Here is a 16648-nt window from a genome sequence, read left to right on the forward strand (position 1 = left end):
TGATCTAATTTCCCTCAGTGCTGAAGGCGTTACATCAGTCATCTGTCTTTATAACTGTCGACCTGCCTATCTGTGTTGCAGGCATATGGTAGTAAAGAGCACAACCCTCTTGCTTTCCACTCAGAGGAAGCTTCATTAATTGTTTTCTCTTAGTTCACTTTTTTCCTCAATTTTAAACATGGCATAATGAGAGATATTAATATTTAGCTGTTCTGTTCTGAAGTTCTGAAGCTTTCAGACTACCTCATTACATTTATCATAAAGTCCATTACTTTACCTCCCAAACAAATAAAAGATTTTTAATATTGATATTTCTACAATATACTAACTCATAAGGTTTTACATGTTTGACATAAAGCTACTAAGAGAATACATATTTGCTTTGGCTTCCCAGTGCGGATTGCCCTGTATCACTGATCCTGTCTTAGGTGGTAATGGACAGGATCTCACGGCATGGGTTAGTCATGGAACAGAGGGTTTCTGGTTTGGGAACCTGAGGGTTTAATCTTTTTGCAGATTACTTAGGCTCCATCCAAATACCTTTATTGGGTAAGGACTCAAAAAGTGCATCAGCGGTTGCCATGATAAGTGCTGTCCAAATAGTGCAGTCAGTAAGGAAGGAGGTAGGTAAATGAGCCTGTATGCCTCCTCTCGCAGTTACTTTAGCATAGGAACCTCACAATGTCTCTTACTGGCACTAAGGAGCAATAAGAAATCCCACAGTCCTTTGTGTGACATGAAGTATAAGCACAGCCCACTTCATAGAAATTAACAAAAACGGCCAGAGAGAAGAGAGTGCACACTTTGCAGTTCATTGTCAGAAAGCTGTAGACCGAGATTTGACTAGTATCATCCATGTGCATTTTCATCATGTATGTTGTGCTGTGCTGTCCGAAATCACCGCAGCAGTCTGAAGCTCCTTTCCTACCCACAATAGCATTCTTACTGTTGACTCCATTAAAGGTCAAGGAACAGGAGCTAGGAGCAGGATCTAAGAAATATAACTAAGGGTTTTAGGATGGAGCCTTAGTTCTTTCAGGATCCTACAACTATGATCTTCAGCAGACACCAGAGTGATTTGCAACCATGTCAAAGGGCTGGGATGAGGGTTAGATCCTCACAGTGATTATCAAGCAAAAAGAGGTATACTGCTCCCTTACATGTCATGTTGTTGCGTGTTGGAAAGGAACCAAATTGCAGACAAGAGGTAGGGAGCTAAATGTTGAGGTGAAAGGTGGTTTATTAATAACAAAAATAACAAGCTTACAAGCAGGCATGTGGGACAAGGATCAAGAACACAGCAAGGTGGAAACTAGAACAAGGGTAGCTTTTTGGAGGACCTGACAATGTGAATGAACAGGCTGAATAAATAAAGGAGAAGACATAGGAGAAGACAGGTGGAGCAATTAGTGTAGGTGAAAGGTAACCAATAGAATCTACATACTGACGGATGCTAAAAGATGAAAAACATAAACAAGACTGCACGATCCCCATGAAACTAAAACTCATCAAAGACCCTGGGATCGTGACACATATAGAGTTAGTCTCTACCTAAAGCAGAGATATTCAAATATCTTGATAATGGTTGATAGTCAGACAAAGCAAAAGATGGAAAAAGGGATAGGGGCCTTTTCTACCACTATTCCAGTCTTGGAACAGTGGTCTTTATCATTGTTCTTAACCACTGTTGTGTTAAAGAAATATGGGAGCCAATAAGTAAAGATCTCAATTTAGTGGTCCATTTACACTCTGAACCTTATCTATAAATATAAGACACGGCTCATGACTGAAAGAACAAGATTCTGGATACAAACAGCTGATGTTAGTTGTCTCTGTAGGGTGGGCAGGACTCACCCATAGAAATAAGGAGAGGAGCTTTCTGTCAAACCTGTAAATACATGTGTCAGATTAGTATAATATTTTAGAAGAATACATTTTAAAAGTTTTTTTTTTCATTTGTTTGGGAGCTAAAAGGTGAAGGACTCTGACTAAACTAATAAGCATAAGGAAATGGTCTGAAAGCTTCAGTCATGTTTTGTGGCAGTGAACGAACCAAGTGCAGAGTGGCTATGGCATAAAATAGTATTTTAATAATAAAAAAATACAAAAGCATACAGGTTGGTCATACACAGGGAGAACACATAAAAGAAGCATAGGAAATAGAACAGGCAATCAATGGAAAACTCAAAGATGAGTAATGGGAATCAGTGAACTTAAATACAGAGGCAGGGGCTAACCAAGGAACCAGTTGAGAACTTACAAACGGAGCAGAGGAGCTAATAAGAGTAAATGTGGAGCAACTGAGGCAGAATAAAGGTTGGACAGCAGAGGGAGGAAGACTAATTAACAGGAAGCTGACTTCCATCCACCCAATATCTATACCCATTTATCCACGCAGGGTGGAGGTGGAGCTGGTGCCTATCGCCAGTGGTCATTGGGTAAGAGGTGGGGTACACTATGGACAGGTCATCATTCCGCCACAGGGCAACACAGGACAAGAAGCATATGGAAAGGAAACTGTTAGCTTAGACTCCGGAGATTTCAAGGGGGGGGTGAGGGTGTTGTGGGGGTAGGGGAGCCCCGCATGGCTAACAGAGGTACGGCTCTCAGCTGTCCTTGGAGACAGGAGACCTCAGGTGTGATGACCTGACACACAGGAAATACAATGTTCCATTAAATTAGTCCTGATTTTTATTTCTATTTCTGATCCTAATTTTAGGGATAATTGATTTGTTAGATATCTCTACTGTTTTCCACCTAGTTTTCTCATAGCTCCTTTCTTCCAAATATAAATGCTATTTGTATACTTTTCACAAGCATTCCCCTAAACTTATTCACAGTAAATCAAATAAGGAACAATTGCTGAATTATATAATGTCAAAGCTTCATCATTCAATGAATCTTTCATTTTATGTAGGAACATAATTTTCATTGATTTTTGTACCTTTAACTTATTGATGTGTGGTTTCCAAGTTATATTTTCATCACAAGTAACACCCAGAAATGTAAACTCTTTCACATGCATAATCTCAATGCCATTAACATCTATCAATACATCTTGTCATATAGTTAGTGATATTCATTGATCATTTATTTACACTCAACCATCTTTTTGTGCTACTCAAATCCTTTTTAACCATATTCAATACATGTGTCATATTTTCACCAGAGTAGAAGACGGTGGTGGCATCAGCAAAGACAATAGTTTGGAAAAGTCATTAATGTATAAAATTAAAAAAAAAGTTCTGGCCAAATGACTGACCCCAGGGGTACTCCACAGTTAACATGACATAAATCAGCTCTAACATCATTTATTTCTACAATCTGTTTTCTGTTCTCTAAATAACTGGAAACACATGTATGCGCTAGTCATCCAATGCCATATTCCCTTTACCCTTTCCAGGAGTATACTGTGATTGATGGAATCAAAAGCTTTTCTTAAGGTGCATCCACATTGAACATGAATGGGGCCACAATGTGGTCACTTTTGCTTGCTGTCGCTCACCTGACATTATCGGCAGCCGATTGCACAACAGGTGACAGCACAGTGGGCAACAAGCCTGAAATACAGTAGGACAATGGCGCTATATAGTGACACTTTTACTTAACTGCCACTCCAGTCTCCTCACTCACTCTTCTCCAGGCTCTGTAGTAATACCATATTTTTCTAGCTATATATCACACTTTTTTCATAGTTTGGCCAATTTAAATGGTAAATCATACTGACCAACATGAACCAAGAAGTAAACATTGCCGTCTATAGCTGCTAGAGGGTGCTCTAGAATTCTGAATACTATATACAGCTCCTGTACTACTTAAAATAATTATTGAAACATTAACTTATAGACAAAGAACTCATGTTTGTATGTTGTTTCGCTGTTTCAGAATGCATTCATGCAGCGGAGCATTGCGCGGTGCAGCTCGTAGACCGAGACAAAACCCTGTTATTGGGCTGTCCGTGAAATTAATAACAGCTTGTGCTAGCTTATAGGTCTGTTGTCCGGGCGGTTTACAACTTTGTTAAGATTTAAAATGGTCAGTGTAAATTTCACCCTAAAACATTAATAAATGTATCCAAGTTTTTCTGAATGTGTAAAGTTGGCAGAGACACCCCAAAGGACTCGCAGCAGTAATACCATACCATACCATACCATACCATACCATACCATACCATACCATACCAATTTTATTTAAAAAGCACTTTAAACACCAGCAGGACCAAAGTGCTGTACACAATCCAAAAATACAAATGATCACTCATAAAACAATAAGCAAAATAGTATATAAAAATAGTAAAAAAAAAAGAAAGTAAAATGCAATAAAACAAAGTCAATGTCTCAGATTGTGTTAAAAGCCAAGGAAAATAAATGGGTCTTAAGAAGGGATTTAAAATAAAAAATGGAAGAGGCCTGTCTAATACCCAAGGGAAGGTCATTCCAGTAATTGCATAGAATGGTTCCCTGAGTGAAACCAGATTTTTATTTTTTTTTATTTTCTTCAGAAAGAAAGTGTAGGTATTATGTATTTTCCTTATGCTTTTTTTTGTATTGGTCTATTACATGAATTTCCTTTAAAATGAATTAAGATGTGTGACTGTAACAGAACATTTATGAAATATCAAGGGGTCTGAATACTTTCACAAATTACTGTTGAGTCTGAAGGAAAACAAAAAAAAATGCTTGAGGGTCCAAATACTTTATTTTGTAATCTTTTCTTGTGTTGTACAGATGTAAGCACTACTCTTGAGCACAACTGAAACACCTCAGTAAAGATCACTCTGTCCTTGGAGAGTGATTGAAAAGTGTTAGGCTGCCATTGTTAAAACTATGACCTTGTTCCCTGAAAGGCCAAGACTCATATAAGGCTCCTGGGGGCTAGTTATTCCTGGAGCAGCAAGGGCAGGTAAAAAGCCTTATCTAGAGCAGTGCTTCAGTATATATTGCACTTTTAAGTATTCTGATAAAAAAGACAAGTGCTTGACATTAATCTGAATTACAGATATGGCACTAGAGTATATCTGGATGTCTGTTTCATTCTTTTTATCCTACCATTCTTTTCAGCTATTTTGTTCAGTGTTTTTGACAGTACAGAGGGACAAACAGTAAGTTACTATTCAGCATAATATGTTTAGATTTCTTCCTTTCTATAAGCATTATTTTCTGATGACCTGCAAATTAAATGTAAATCTGTGGAGATGTTTCAAGTATGCAATAAAGTAGGGGTATAGTAATTCAAAAACCTGTCAAAGCTCAGAGTTTATTCCCACAGGTTATTCAGGGATAGGGAGTAAAGAATGTGAGAACAAAGGAGAATATATTTTTTTGAACAAAGCTCCATGTTTGTTACAAAATACAAATCACATATGGTGCCGTTTCACTGACCCTACTCTTTTTAGCTCACCCAGCTTGACTCTTCCCTACTTGTTTATCTTCACGCGGTTTGTGTCTCGACCAGCCTAAAAATGCCTGGAAGAGGTAAATACCTCCTCGAGGTGTATTTAGACCCCGTCCCCATCCCGCCCCACTCCTTGTTTGCGACATTGATGCGTTTAAAGAAATCTTTTAGAAATGGTAAATGATAAAAAAAAAAAAAAATACATCATTATAAATAAAACATAATTTTAATAATACAAATAATGTGTGTGTGTGTGTGAGAGAGAGAGAGAGAGCGCTTAAATGTACAGCTTTGTGAGGTGTTTTGCCTCAGCCTTGGCAGGAGTGAGAAGAACACATTAATAGCTGAACAAATTTTTAACCTTAGTGAAATTATTTTTATCAGCTTTATTTCGCGCTGACTCCCAGGCTGTGGACAGTGGCGGGAGTGTCCTTTTTTTTTCCTTCAGGCATGGTTCATGGTTTGCAAATAACAAATAATTTTATGATTTGTGGTAATTAATTTATTTTGTCTCAGAGAAACCTAGCCAGAGCAAGATGATTACACTAATATAAATGTGTCAACTCGTTTGGATTGTCATAATACTTGTCTAATTTATTGTTAAATATCAATTATTTCATTATTGTGGGGGATTTTACCATGCATGATTCCAGCATATTCATGTAAATAATAAATAATATATCTACTGTTATACTGATGATAGTAAGATATGTATATTTTTCTATAAATCCTGATTAATCCAATGAGTTGCGTAGACTGGAGGCATGTCTTGATGACATAAAAACCTGGATTGCTTAAAAATTCTGCTTTCAAATTCAGACTATAGCTGTCATCTTAGGAACAATCTTTGAAGATGAAACACCTCAGTCAATTACATTACATTGGCCTTTGGTAATACAATAAAAGTCAGTTACACAATGCAATGCAAGTGACTGTTTACTATTGCTATATACTCATCCAGGAAGCATGCATGTTCCAAGTCAACGACACAATGCAATCGGCAGGGTTTACTTAGCAAGAAAACTGTTTGACCAATCTTTTTGTATGATTTGATATACTTGATTTTGTGTCTTGAGATAGCGTGTTGTTAATTGATGCCATATAAATAAACCACATTGATTTAAATTATGAAGCTTTATTATGATATGATTCATTGCTTAAAATTCTGATACTCTTCCCTTTTTTCAATGGACTTTAAATTTCTTCCTGCTCAGACATGGAGTAAGAGGGTTCTGCTGTGACACCCACAGCTGTCCCACTTCAAAAGGAGGCTCTGAATACATTAATAATGTGTGTTCTTTATTTTAAGATTCACCATTCATTATTCATGATGTTTTTTGGAGGGTATGAGACTTCACAACTGATATCCTGCAGGGTTTAGTGGCATTAAAACAATGTGGTGAGGTGAGTGGGAGGTAAAATGGAGGGGTAAATCCACACAAGGCTTGTAAACCTTTTACTTATTGCAAATTCCTATATTAAGTTTTTGTCCTCTCTATAAAGTTAGATAAGATGCCTTACAAAAGGTTCATATCCCTTGAACTTTTTCCCATATAGTTTTCAGGGGAATGTGCAACGCTAGTTTCATGCCACACAGAGGGCTTTGTGTGTGAGTTAAAAAAAATCTAATTTGGTATCATTGGACCAGAGCACATTCTTCTACATGTTTTCCATGTTGCCTTCATAGGTTCTTGAAAGCTGGTAACTGAACTTTCTTTCAACAGGGGCCCTTACTCCTGCCACTCTTGCACATAGGCCAGATTTATAGAGTGTATTTCTAACCATTGTCCTGTAATCAGATTCGTGATCTAAAGTCATTATAAGTATGCACAATAACTATTGCTATCATCGATGAACAAAAACATCCTTGACAAGGGCTTTAGCTCTTTTCCATCTTGTGCTGTTCCAGGAATTTCACATCTATCTGCGCAATACAAATCCATCCTACAAAATGTAACCAGAGTCATGTTCTATTATTCTTAGCAGTGGTATTCCAAGAGGTATAGGTTTTGGCAGTGGTAGCTCACCTCACACCTTGGTCCCAATCCTTCATGGGCTACATGGTCCTGTGGTTTTTAGTGCTGTTGCCTAGCAGCAAGACAGTTCTGTGTTTGATTTTCAGCCAAAGCCTTACTGTATGGAGTTTTCACATTGTGCATGGGTTCTCACTATGTACTTTAGTGTATTCCAACAGTCCAAAGACATGCATGCTAGGTTGATTGACTTCTTCAAATTTCCCCTGCCTAGCCCTGTGATAGACTGGCAATCTGTCCACTGGGCATAGACACTAACCAGTCTTTGTATTTACAAGTAACCATAGGTAGGTATGGATGGATGTATGTATGGATGTATGTATGTATGTATGGATGGATGGATGCATACAATCTCATCCTGGTAAACAGAAAAAACGAGAAACTTTTGGATTTCAGGAAGAAGATCAGAAGATCATGTTTTGGATGAATAACCATCAACAGAGAAACAATGAGGAAGATCCAAAGTTTGGAAAAAAAAGTTTGCATTGCTTTCACTGCCTTATGTATTGCAAAGAAAACTATCTTCATGAAATTGAAAAGTAAAAAAAAAAATCTCAGTATTGCGATCTTTTGTTGGATCATATTAATCTTGAGACAGCATCTTCCTCCCCATCAGATCAATCTCTCTGGGCTCCTTTGATCGGCTTCATAACTTAGTGGGTGTGTGGGGGGGTGGGGGGGCTGTTGGATGTGTTCTGTGGGGCGCAGTGGCTGATTTGGGAGGTACCTGGGTCTTGAGGTCTGGGGGTGCCTGGGGTGGGGTTGGACTCAAGAACAGCACCAAAGCACGGATCACGGCAGCACAGGAGCAGGCCTTGAGCACCAGAGCAACATAGGGCCATATCAACCATACCAGGGAAGATTCCAGGTGCAGGCTATGCAATGAGGCCCCAGAAACTATTCCAGCATATTACAACAGGGTGTAAGATACTAGCAGGAAAGGAATGTATGGATCGGCAGAAGCAAGTGGCTGGTATAGTGCACAGTGTACAGAGACCCCCAGGTAAAAATGGCAGTCACCTCCCAAGGTGGTGGAGAATGGCAAAGCTAATATCCCGTGGGACTTCCCGATACAAACAGACAAAATGGTAATGGCCAACCAACCAGATATTGTGATCATTGATAAGCAGCAGAGGACAGCCGTTGTGACTGATGTGGCTATCCCGAGTGATGGAAACATAATGAAAAAAGAGCACAAAAAACTGGAGAAATACCAAGGGCTCAGAGAAGAATTAGAAAGAGTCTGGAAAGTGAAGACAACAGCAGTGCCCGTGGTCATTGGAGCACTCGGGGCAGTAACCCCCACTCTGGAGAAGTGACTCCAACAGAAACCTGGAGAAACATCAGACCTCTCATTTGAGAAGAGCACAATCTTTGAAACAGCTAAGATCCTAAGACGAACCCTCAAGTTCCCAGGCCTATGGCACAAAGGCTAATTAAAGTTTAATTCACGATCTATGGGAGAGCTCCAGCTATAGCAGATGAATGGTTTCTCGACATATTGGTATCATCATACTGTTTGCTCACAGGACATAGTCTAACTTATTTGACAAACATTCAGACTTTTGCACACAGTTATGAAAGGTTCAGCTGCCAGAATGTTCGAGCATTAAACAATTATGTTTTCCCTTTAGCCTTGTGTGCAAAACATTTTGTAGGTCATGGGTAAATGTCAGAATTCAGTGATGTAAAGATGATGTAAGGCAGTTGAAATTCACTCCGAAAATTTTGATAGAGAAGAGTATCAAAATAATGAAGTAAGGCAAAATGTGTGCTATGAAGCATGAGAAATGTGATTGAGCACAGTTTAAGACTTATCCAAACTACATAACGTAAAGCAAATTGCACTAGCAAATCTTGAACCTTTGCATTGCTTCCTGTATCCGCTGTCCTTCAAGGACTTTTTCCTTTTGAAATCACTTGTAAGGGATCCATTTTCCCTGTAACTTTTCAAATCATACCTGAACAGTCCATTAAGACATGGAAAGGCATTTCAATTAATCTGATTACTGTTAGGGTTTGGGTGTTTTTATTTTATTTAATTTTTTGTTGATTGATGGGCAGGTTATTTCAAACAGAAGGGCAAGAAAAGAGGTTTCTTTCTTTTGGACCAAAACCAGAAAATAAGAAATATAGGCATCCGTCCGTCCGTCCGTCCATCCAACCATCTTCCGCTTATCCAGGGTTGGGTCGCATGGGTAGCAGCTTCAGTAGGGAGGCCCAGACGTCCCTCTCCCCAGCCACTTGGGCCAGCTCCTCCGGGGGAATGCCAAGGCGTTCCCAGGCCAGCCGAGAGACATAGTCCCTCCAGCGTGTCCTGGGTCTTCCCCTGGGCCTCCTCCCGGTGGGACATGCCCGGAACACCTCACCAGGGAGGCGTCCAGGAGGCATCCTGACCAAATGCCCGAGCCACCTCAACTGGCTCCTCTCGACGTGGAGGAGCAGCGGCTCTACTCTGAGTCCTCCCCGGATGACTGAGCTCCTCCCCCTATCTCTAAGGGAGAGCCCAGACACACTACGGAGAAAACTCATTTCGGCCGCTTGTATCCAGGATCTCGTTATTTTGGTCACGACCCAAAGCTTGTGACCATAGATGAGGGTAGGAACGTAGATCAAGAGCTTCGCTTTTTGGCTCAGCTCTCTCTTCACCACAACGGATCGGTACAGCGCCCGCTTCACAGCAGACGCTGCACCAATCCGCCTGTCGATCTCCTGCTCCATCTTCCCCTCATTCATAAACAAGACCCCAAGATACTTAAACTCCTCCACTAGGGGCAGCACATCCCCCCCAACCCGGAGAAGGCACTCTACCCTTTTCCGGTTCAAGACCATGGTCTCGGATTTGGAAGCATTGATTTTCATCCTGGCCGCTTCGCACTCGGCTGCGAACTGCTCTAGTGAGAGCTGTATATCACGCCCTGATGAAGCCAATAGGACCACGTCATCCGCGAATAGCAGAGACGCAATCCTAAGGCCACCAAAACGGATCCCCTCAACACCTTGGCTGCGCCAAATATAGGCATTCACCTGTTTAATCGATCTGCAATTCTTACCGTAGCAATGCATTGGAAACATTCTCCCAAAATAATTACTGTGAAGAAAGATTTTGGGCACCTGATGCATAACTGTACTGGAATCTGAGCCATACAGAAGTTAAGCTTGAAATTATTAGTTGTTATTAATTTTCTTTAGAAGTAATTTAACGTTTTTAGGTCATCTTGTGATAAATATAAAAACATTAACTTGGTATTATTTGTGCAGAAGATTTTCTGCTGAATTAAGGTCATATGTTCCCTCTGCAACAGAGGAAAAAGCCAAAGAATTATGCTTTACTTTACAAATAAATAAACAAAGATCTTGTGATTTGAGATCATTGTAATTCTGATGGCTACTGTCTGTGGGTTAATGCAACTATGGGGCATTTTTAATGAAACACAGCTCACTGCATAATTTTTTTTCAGAAACCACAGAATTCAGTCTGAGCAGCATGGAAACCACATGTCAGTGTATTGCAAGCAATCATCAGTATTCTGCAGATCTTTCACAGCCCCCGTATTCCTGTTAGAATTTTTGATTAATGTGCAACCATTAAAGGCTTACTTTGCGACTTGGAAAATCTTGACTGACAATCAGAGGATAAAGCTCTAAGCAAGACATAAACCATGTAATCCTGTATCATAGCAGATTTAGACTTGGTGCAACCTCAGTTTCGGCTTGTTTATCTCCTTGGCTATGTCTAAGCTGATGCAAAACAAGTAGCGTTTTAGACAATGGTGTACCTTTATTCATTTGAGGCAAGAAACAGATTTGCAGCATCTGGATGTGACTGCCGATCCTCGTTGTCTCTAATCCTCTGGGTTGCTGTGTTTCAGCTCAGGCACATAGGGGATCATGTGGGCCATTCATTTACGTGCTTCCTGCCAAAGGGCAAATAAACAGACACAGCAGAAAAATGAGCAATATAAATCCTCCTGATTAATAACAGAAACATGACCTGTACATTTTAAATGGTCATAAATACGTGCCTTTCATTTTAGTGGTTAAACCTTCGGTTAAATGTGACATGCTCCCTGTAAGTACATTTGATTATGTTTTTCTAAAGTCAAGGATATAGTACTGCACAAACATGTGTACATGGGCCCCATAAACATTTTTTCTCGGGCCAAATTGCTACCAAGGGTGGCCCGGGTTCACAATGCAACACATATTAACAAATTTTGCACCCTGTATCTCCAATTGGTTTTAAGAACATACTGAAATAAATATATAAAGACAATTAACACGAGGCCATTATGTAACCCATGCACAACCCAGTTCTTACAGACGTGGGTCACATACATAGATGTTGAATAGAACTGGACCATAGTCATGGGTTTTAGGTTCTGTCTGGTAATTGAAAACTAAACTTAATTAAATTCACAAATATTTTATTAATCCCCCTGGGAAATTATATCAAAAACATTGTTATAACTGGCTTAAGCTGTGATATGCATCTACTGCAGTTGTATGTGCTCCAGTGGATTTCAAGAAACCTCTGGTATTGAATTACTGTTCCATGAAAAGGAGGCTACTTGGTATTGTCCATCATGCATCTTTCTTTCATGAAGCATCCTTTTTTCCTCCAGCTCTAGAGTCTTAAGAAGAGTCCCTAAAACAGAGCCAGATTTTTAATCGTTTCTCTTTTTTTTCTCAACTTTTAAGTCACTGAATCTGATGCTGCTACCCCAACAAATGACAGCTGAAGAGCTTCCACTCTCCGAAACAGATTTATATAAAATCAACAAAGTCTTCCTTCAAACAGTGATGGATCCAACAATCCAATAAAAGTACAGTCTGCTCTGTCGTTTCTCGTATACTGCTTTACTTTTCAGTTTTCAGTTCAGTCTGTGGCCCAGGTAAACACAGCTGTATTTATATTCAAATCATCTCCCTCATCTTATTCAGGTTAATGATGAGATGATTGTGTCCACACCATGCCACTAAGTAGTCCGCCATCTCTCTGTACTCAGTCTGTTGTCCATCTCTGATGTAACAACTGCAGGGACATTTGCAGATTACAGGCCTGACTTGTGCTTAAAAATGTGGTGTACAGAGTAAAAGGGAATGATGAGAGTGCATCCGCCTGTGGTTCTCTTGTTCTACTGAACATTTAGTTAAACTCATAACCCCTCAGTCTCACAGTGAATAAATGGTGAGAAGACAGTTTCAGAACTGTCCTATCACCATTGCTGTTTGGAATTGTTAAATGTATCGTCAAAGCATCCAGGTTGCACTGTATGTAGCGTACATCAGTCACAGCATGTCCATATTATTTGTTTGTGTCATTCATCATTTTGTCAGTAAAGGACTGACAGAGAGATGCACAAGCAGGTGGGCTCAGATGGGTTCTAGTGCCATGTTGGAATGAAAAGGATGTTGGTTAATGAGCTTGATAAGAAATAAATACAAATGGAGATTTTGTAACAAATAAGTTTGTCTTACAACAACACTGAAGCTTATTTTTAAAGCATAGTGGCATTTTTCATGATGAAAACAATTAAAAACGAAAGAACATCAGACTTATGAAAAAAAACGTATAGTCCGGAAAATATGGTACTCTGTCCACCCGACAGAAATGGATAGCTCTCTATATACATGAGGGGGCAGAGTAATATTACACACATGGGAAGAATATTTAGTGTGCCTTATAATCCAGTGTGCCTTATATGTGGACAAAGATACACATTGACGCGTTAATTCACTGCGCACCTTATAATCCAGTGCGCCTTATGATCTGAAAACATACGATAATTATCATGGTGCAAGTTTATTAAATGTGAAAATCAGAGTTAAAAGCAGAAATCTTGTTGAAATTAAAAGCACTTCTTAAAGAGTAAACTTGATAGCTACTTTAAAGCTGGATGAGAGCCTCACACCATACTCCATTTTGAAACTCCTGTGAGGCTGTGCATTCAGATTGACAATCTGAGGAGGGGGAAGAGACCAGGAGGAATAAGAGGTTTCTCCCCACCCCTCATAAACCCTTACATACATGAGGTTTGGACCCAGAACCTGTGGGGTTGAAGCCACTGTCTCCTGTAGGTTGTAGCAGAATGCAATGCTTATAGTCTAAAGTAATTTTCATTGGTCAGAATATCTTTGATCGCTGATCGTTCCCTCCTAATTATCTCATTTGCAAGGTCCTCCAGCAGTGCTAATGTCCTCCGTGCAGCATTACACATGGGTTTGTTTACAGCATCCATCCATCCATCCATCCATCCATCCATCCATCCATCCATCCATCCATCCTCTTCCGCTTATCCGGGGTTGGGTCATGAGAATATCAGCTTCAGTGGGGAGGCCCAGACGTCCCTCTCCCCAGCCACTTGGGCCAGCTCCTCAGGAGGAATGCCAAGGCGTTCCCAGACCAGCCGAGAGACATAGTCCCTCCAGCGTGTCCTGGGTCTTCCCCTGGGCCTCCTCCTGGTGGGACGTCCCCGGAACACCTCACCAGGGAGGCGTCCAGAAGGCATCCTAACCAGATGCCCAAGCCACCTCAACTGGCTCCTCTCGACGTGGAGGAGCAGCTCTACTCTGAGTCCTCCCCGGATGACTGAGCTCCTCCCCCTATCTCTAAGGGAGAGCCCAGACACACTACGGAGAAAACTCATTTCGGCCGCTTGTATCCGGGATCTCGTTCTTTCAATCACGACCCAAAGCTCATGACCATAGATGAGGATAGGAACGTAGATCGACCGGTAAATCGAGAGCTTTGCCTTTTGGTTCAGCTCTCGCTTTACCACAACGGACCGGCACAGCGCCTGCTTCACAGCAGATGCAGCACCAATCCGCCTGTCGATCTCTTGCTTCATCTTCCCCTCATTCGTGAATAAGACCCCAAGATACTTCAACTCCTCCACTAGGGGTAGCACATCCTCCTTAAAGCAATTAAAGTAATTACCTCATACCTTGTCACAATAATGTGTTATTCTGTGGTACACACCATCCTGGTGACCATCGGAGAGAGGAATGTGATGGTAGAAAAACCTGATAAAATGTTGTGAAGACTTGTACTTAAGATTATGGCCATTCATTTTATTTATTTGAAAGGTCGTTATGCATAGCTGTATGTCACCATGGCAAGCATGAATAACACTGTGGTTTTGAATGCTTATGATAAAGTTGATCTATGAAGTCTGATATAGATTGAAATTTAACATCTGAGTGAATGCAGTTTAGCTGCAATACACCACTTTACAATCTATGTTTCCAGAGTCCCAATTACCAAAATGAGCATATGTATGGGTCAGAGTTGACATGAGGACTGCACATTTTTTCCGTTGTTTTTTTTTTAATAGATCCTAACTTTTGTGTCGAAAGTAGTGTACAGTTTTGTGCGTACACAAGCTTTATGAATGAAACTTCAGAACATCACAACAGTAGATATAAACATTAACAAACTTGATTTCCATCCTGTTTTAAAATTATTTTCATTGGTTGGTTAATATGGACCTCTGTCAACACCAATAACCTTTATTAATGATAAAATTTATTTGCCACACATATAATTCAAGGACTAATAGTAGGATCCCTCTTGAATTATTTTATTACTCAAGAGACCATGCATGATACTCTACACAGAAAACTGATCTACCTGTGTGTCAAGCTATAACTTCCTGTATATGTTAAAATAATGTGTTCTACACAAAAAAGAAGTTACAAAAAGTGAATAAAGTTGGATAAACAAATAAAAAGCACTCATAGCGCTAGATCATTTCCAATGTTTTTGATGTTACAAACTATTAGTTTTTATTGGGATTTTGTGTGATAGACACAAAACAGCCCTTGTTTACTCTGACTCCTTTAAATAAAAGCGGGTGTGAGAAATTGTCCGCAGAAGTAATTTAGTGTATGAAGTTCAATTGTGAGTCAGTTAAAGGAAAACAATAAAAAGCCCAAATGTAGTTTCCTACAACATATCACACAGATGCTGCCACAAAAGTGCTCAAATTAGATTAGAAAAAACTGGACATTTTGACTTATATGCAATAAGAGATCAGAGAAGAGACACAAGGACATATAAGTTGAGCTGAGTTAATGGGTAGATGGATGGATCTGAATACAGGACAAAAGCAAAAGGAAACCTGTTAGAGGCTGTTAGAGTCTGCAAAAGATAGATTGGAAGTTTACTTTCAAACAGTACACCAATCATGCAGCTGGAGCTACAATGGAACAGTTTAGATCAGTGTATATTCATGTGTTAACATTTCCCAGTCAAATTTTGTCCTAAAGGCAATTAATAATCTATGGCTTGACTTAAAAAAATAGATTTTCACAGATAATGTCAATCCAGGCTGGCTAAACTTGACACATTTTCTAAAAAAGGGGCACAATTCCAACCAAATCAGTAACAACTATTTCTACTGTTCTGTCATCAAAATGTTTTCCCTTCAGTGCCAGCCACTGAAGAGAAAAAGAGACTTGTAGTATGTAATTGTCACTGTGTAATACATTTAAAATTTAAAATATATCTAATCAAAGCTAAATCCATATAGCCTCTGCATTTCAATACACCACACTGGGGCTCCCAAAATGAAGGGTATTTTGTGCAGTATTTCCCTGTAAATGTGAGAATTGCTTTTGGTATTTATTCACATCAGTACAACAAAAATACAATATAAGTTTGAAACAAGATATTTCCTTCTGAGTGAGGAAGAGTGTGGGGGTACGTAGCAGACCCTCACGCTAAATCAGATTACACAAAAGTGAAATAAAATCACAGCTGAAGGATCAAAGCTATACCTGGCACTGCCTAAAGTGACTAGTTAATTTATTGTACTCATGCCTCCTGTATTTTAAAGCTTTTGGTCCTTTTAAAAATATCCTAAGAGTAGAACACTATTTTAAACATATTACAAGTATGGAAACTAAAGCCCGTGGGTTAATGATCAAAACAAGTTCATTATGCAGTTTGTGTTTGACCATGGTCATTTCCAGAACAATTTTCCCTTTGTTCTCCTTGTTCTAACAGCAAATCATACAAAACAAATGTTTTGAATGATTTGCAAGAAATGAGCAAGACAGACCTAAAAAGAAAGTCCTCTTGAAGGAAATTATCTTGTTCTCCATGGCCTGTGTTTTACTTATGCAAATTTTTGCTCTGTATTAAATCCAAGTGGAGAAGCTCACTCTGGCCCAGTGTGGATAGCATTGTGCAAAAGCACACTGACACCAGTGATAAG

The 16648-nt window shown here is 39.6% G+C and overlaps 1 protein-coding gene across 1 annotated transcript in view; it reads right to left on the minus strand.

Annotated features, from left to right (window-relative positions):
- lrrc4ca (leucine rich repeat containing 4C, genome duplicate a) overlaps positions 1–11304 on the minus strand; it is a 138693-nt gene extending 127389 nt beyond the window's left edge. Inside the window, exon 1 of the mRNA XM_036151326.1 lies at positions 11207–11304. The gene's annotated coding sequence lies outside the window, so the exon portion shown is untranslated. The remainder of the gene's footprint in view (positions 1–11206) is intronic.
- Positions 11305–16648: the final 5344 nt, after the last annotated feature.

The sequence above is a fragment of the Fundulus heteroclitus genome, chromosome 2, assembly GCF_011125445.2.
Source record: "Fundulus heteroclitus isolate FHET01 chromosome 2, MU-UCD_Fhet_4.1, whole genome shotgun sequence".
Classification (NCBI taxonomy): Eukaryota; Metazoa; Chordata; class Actinopteri; order Cyprinodontiformes; family Fundulidae; genus Fundulus; species Fundulus heteroclitus.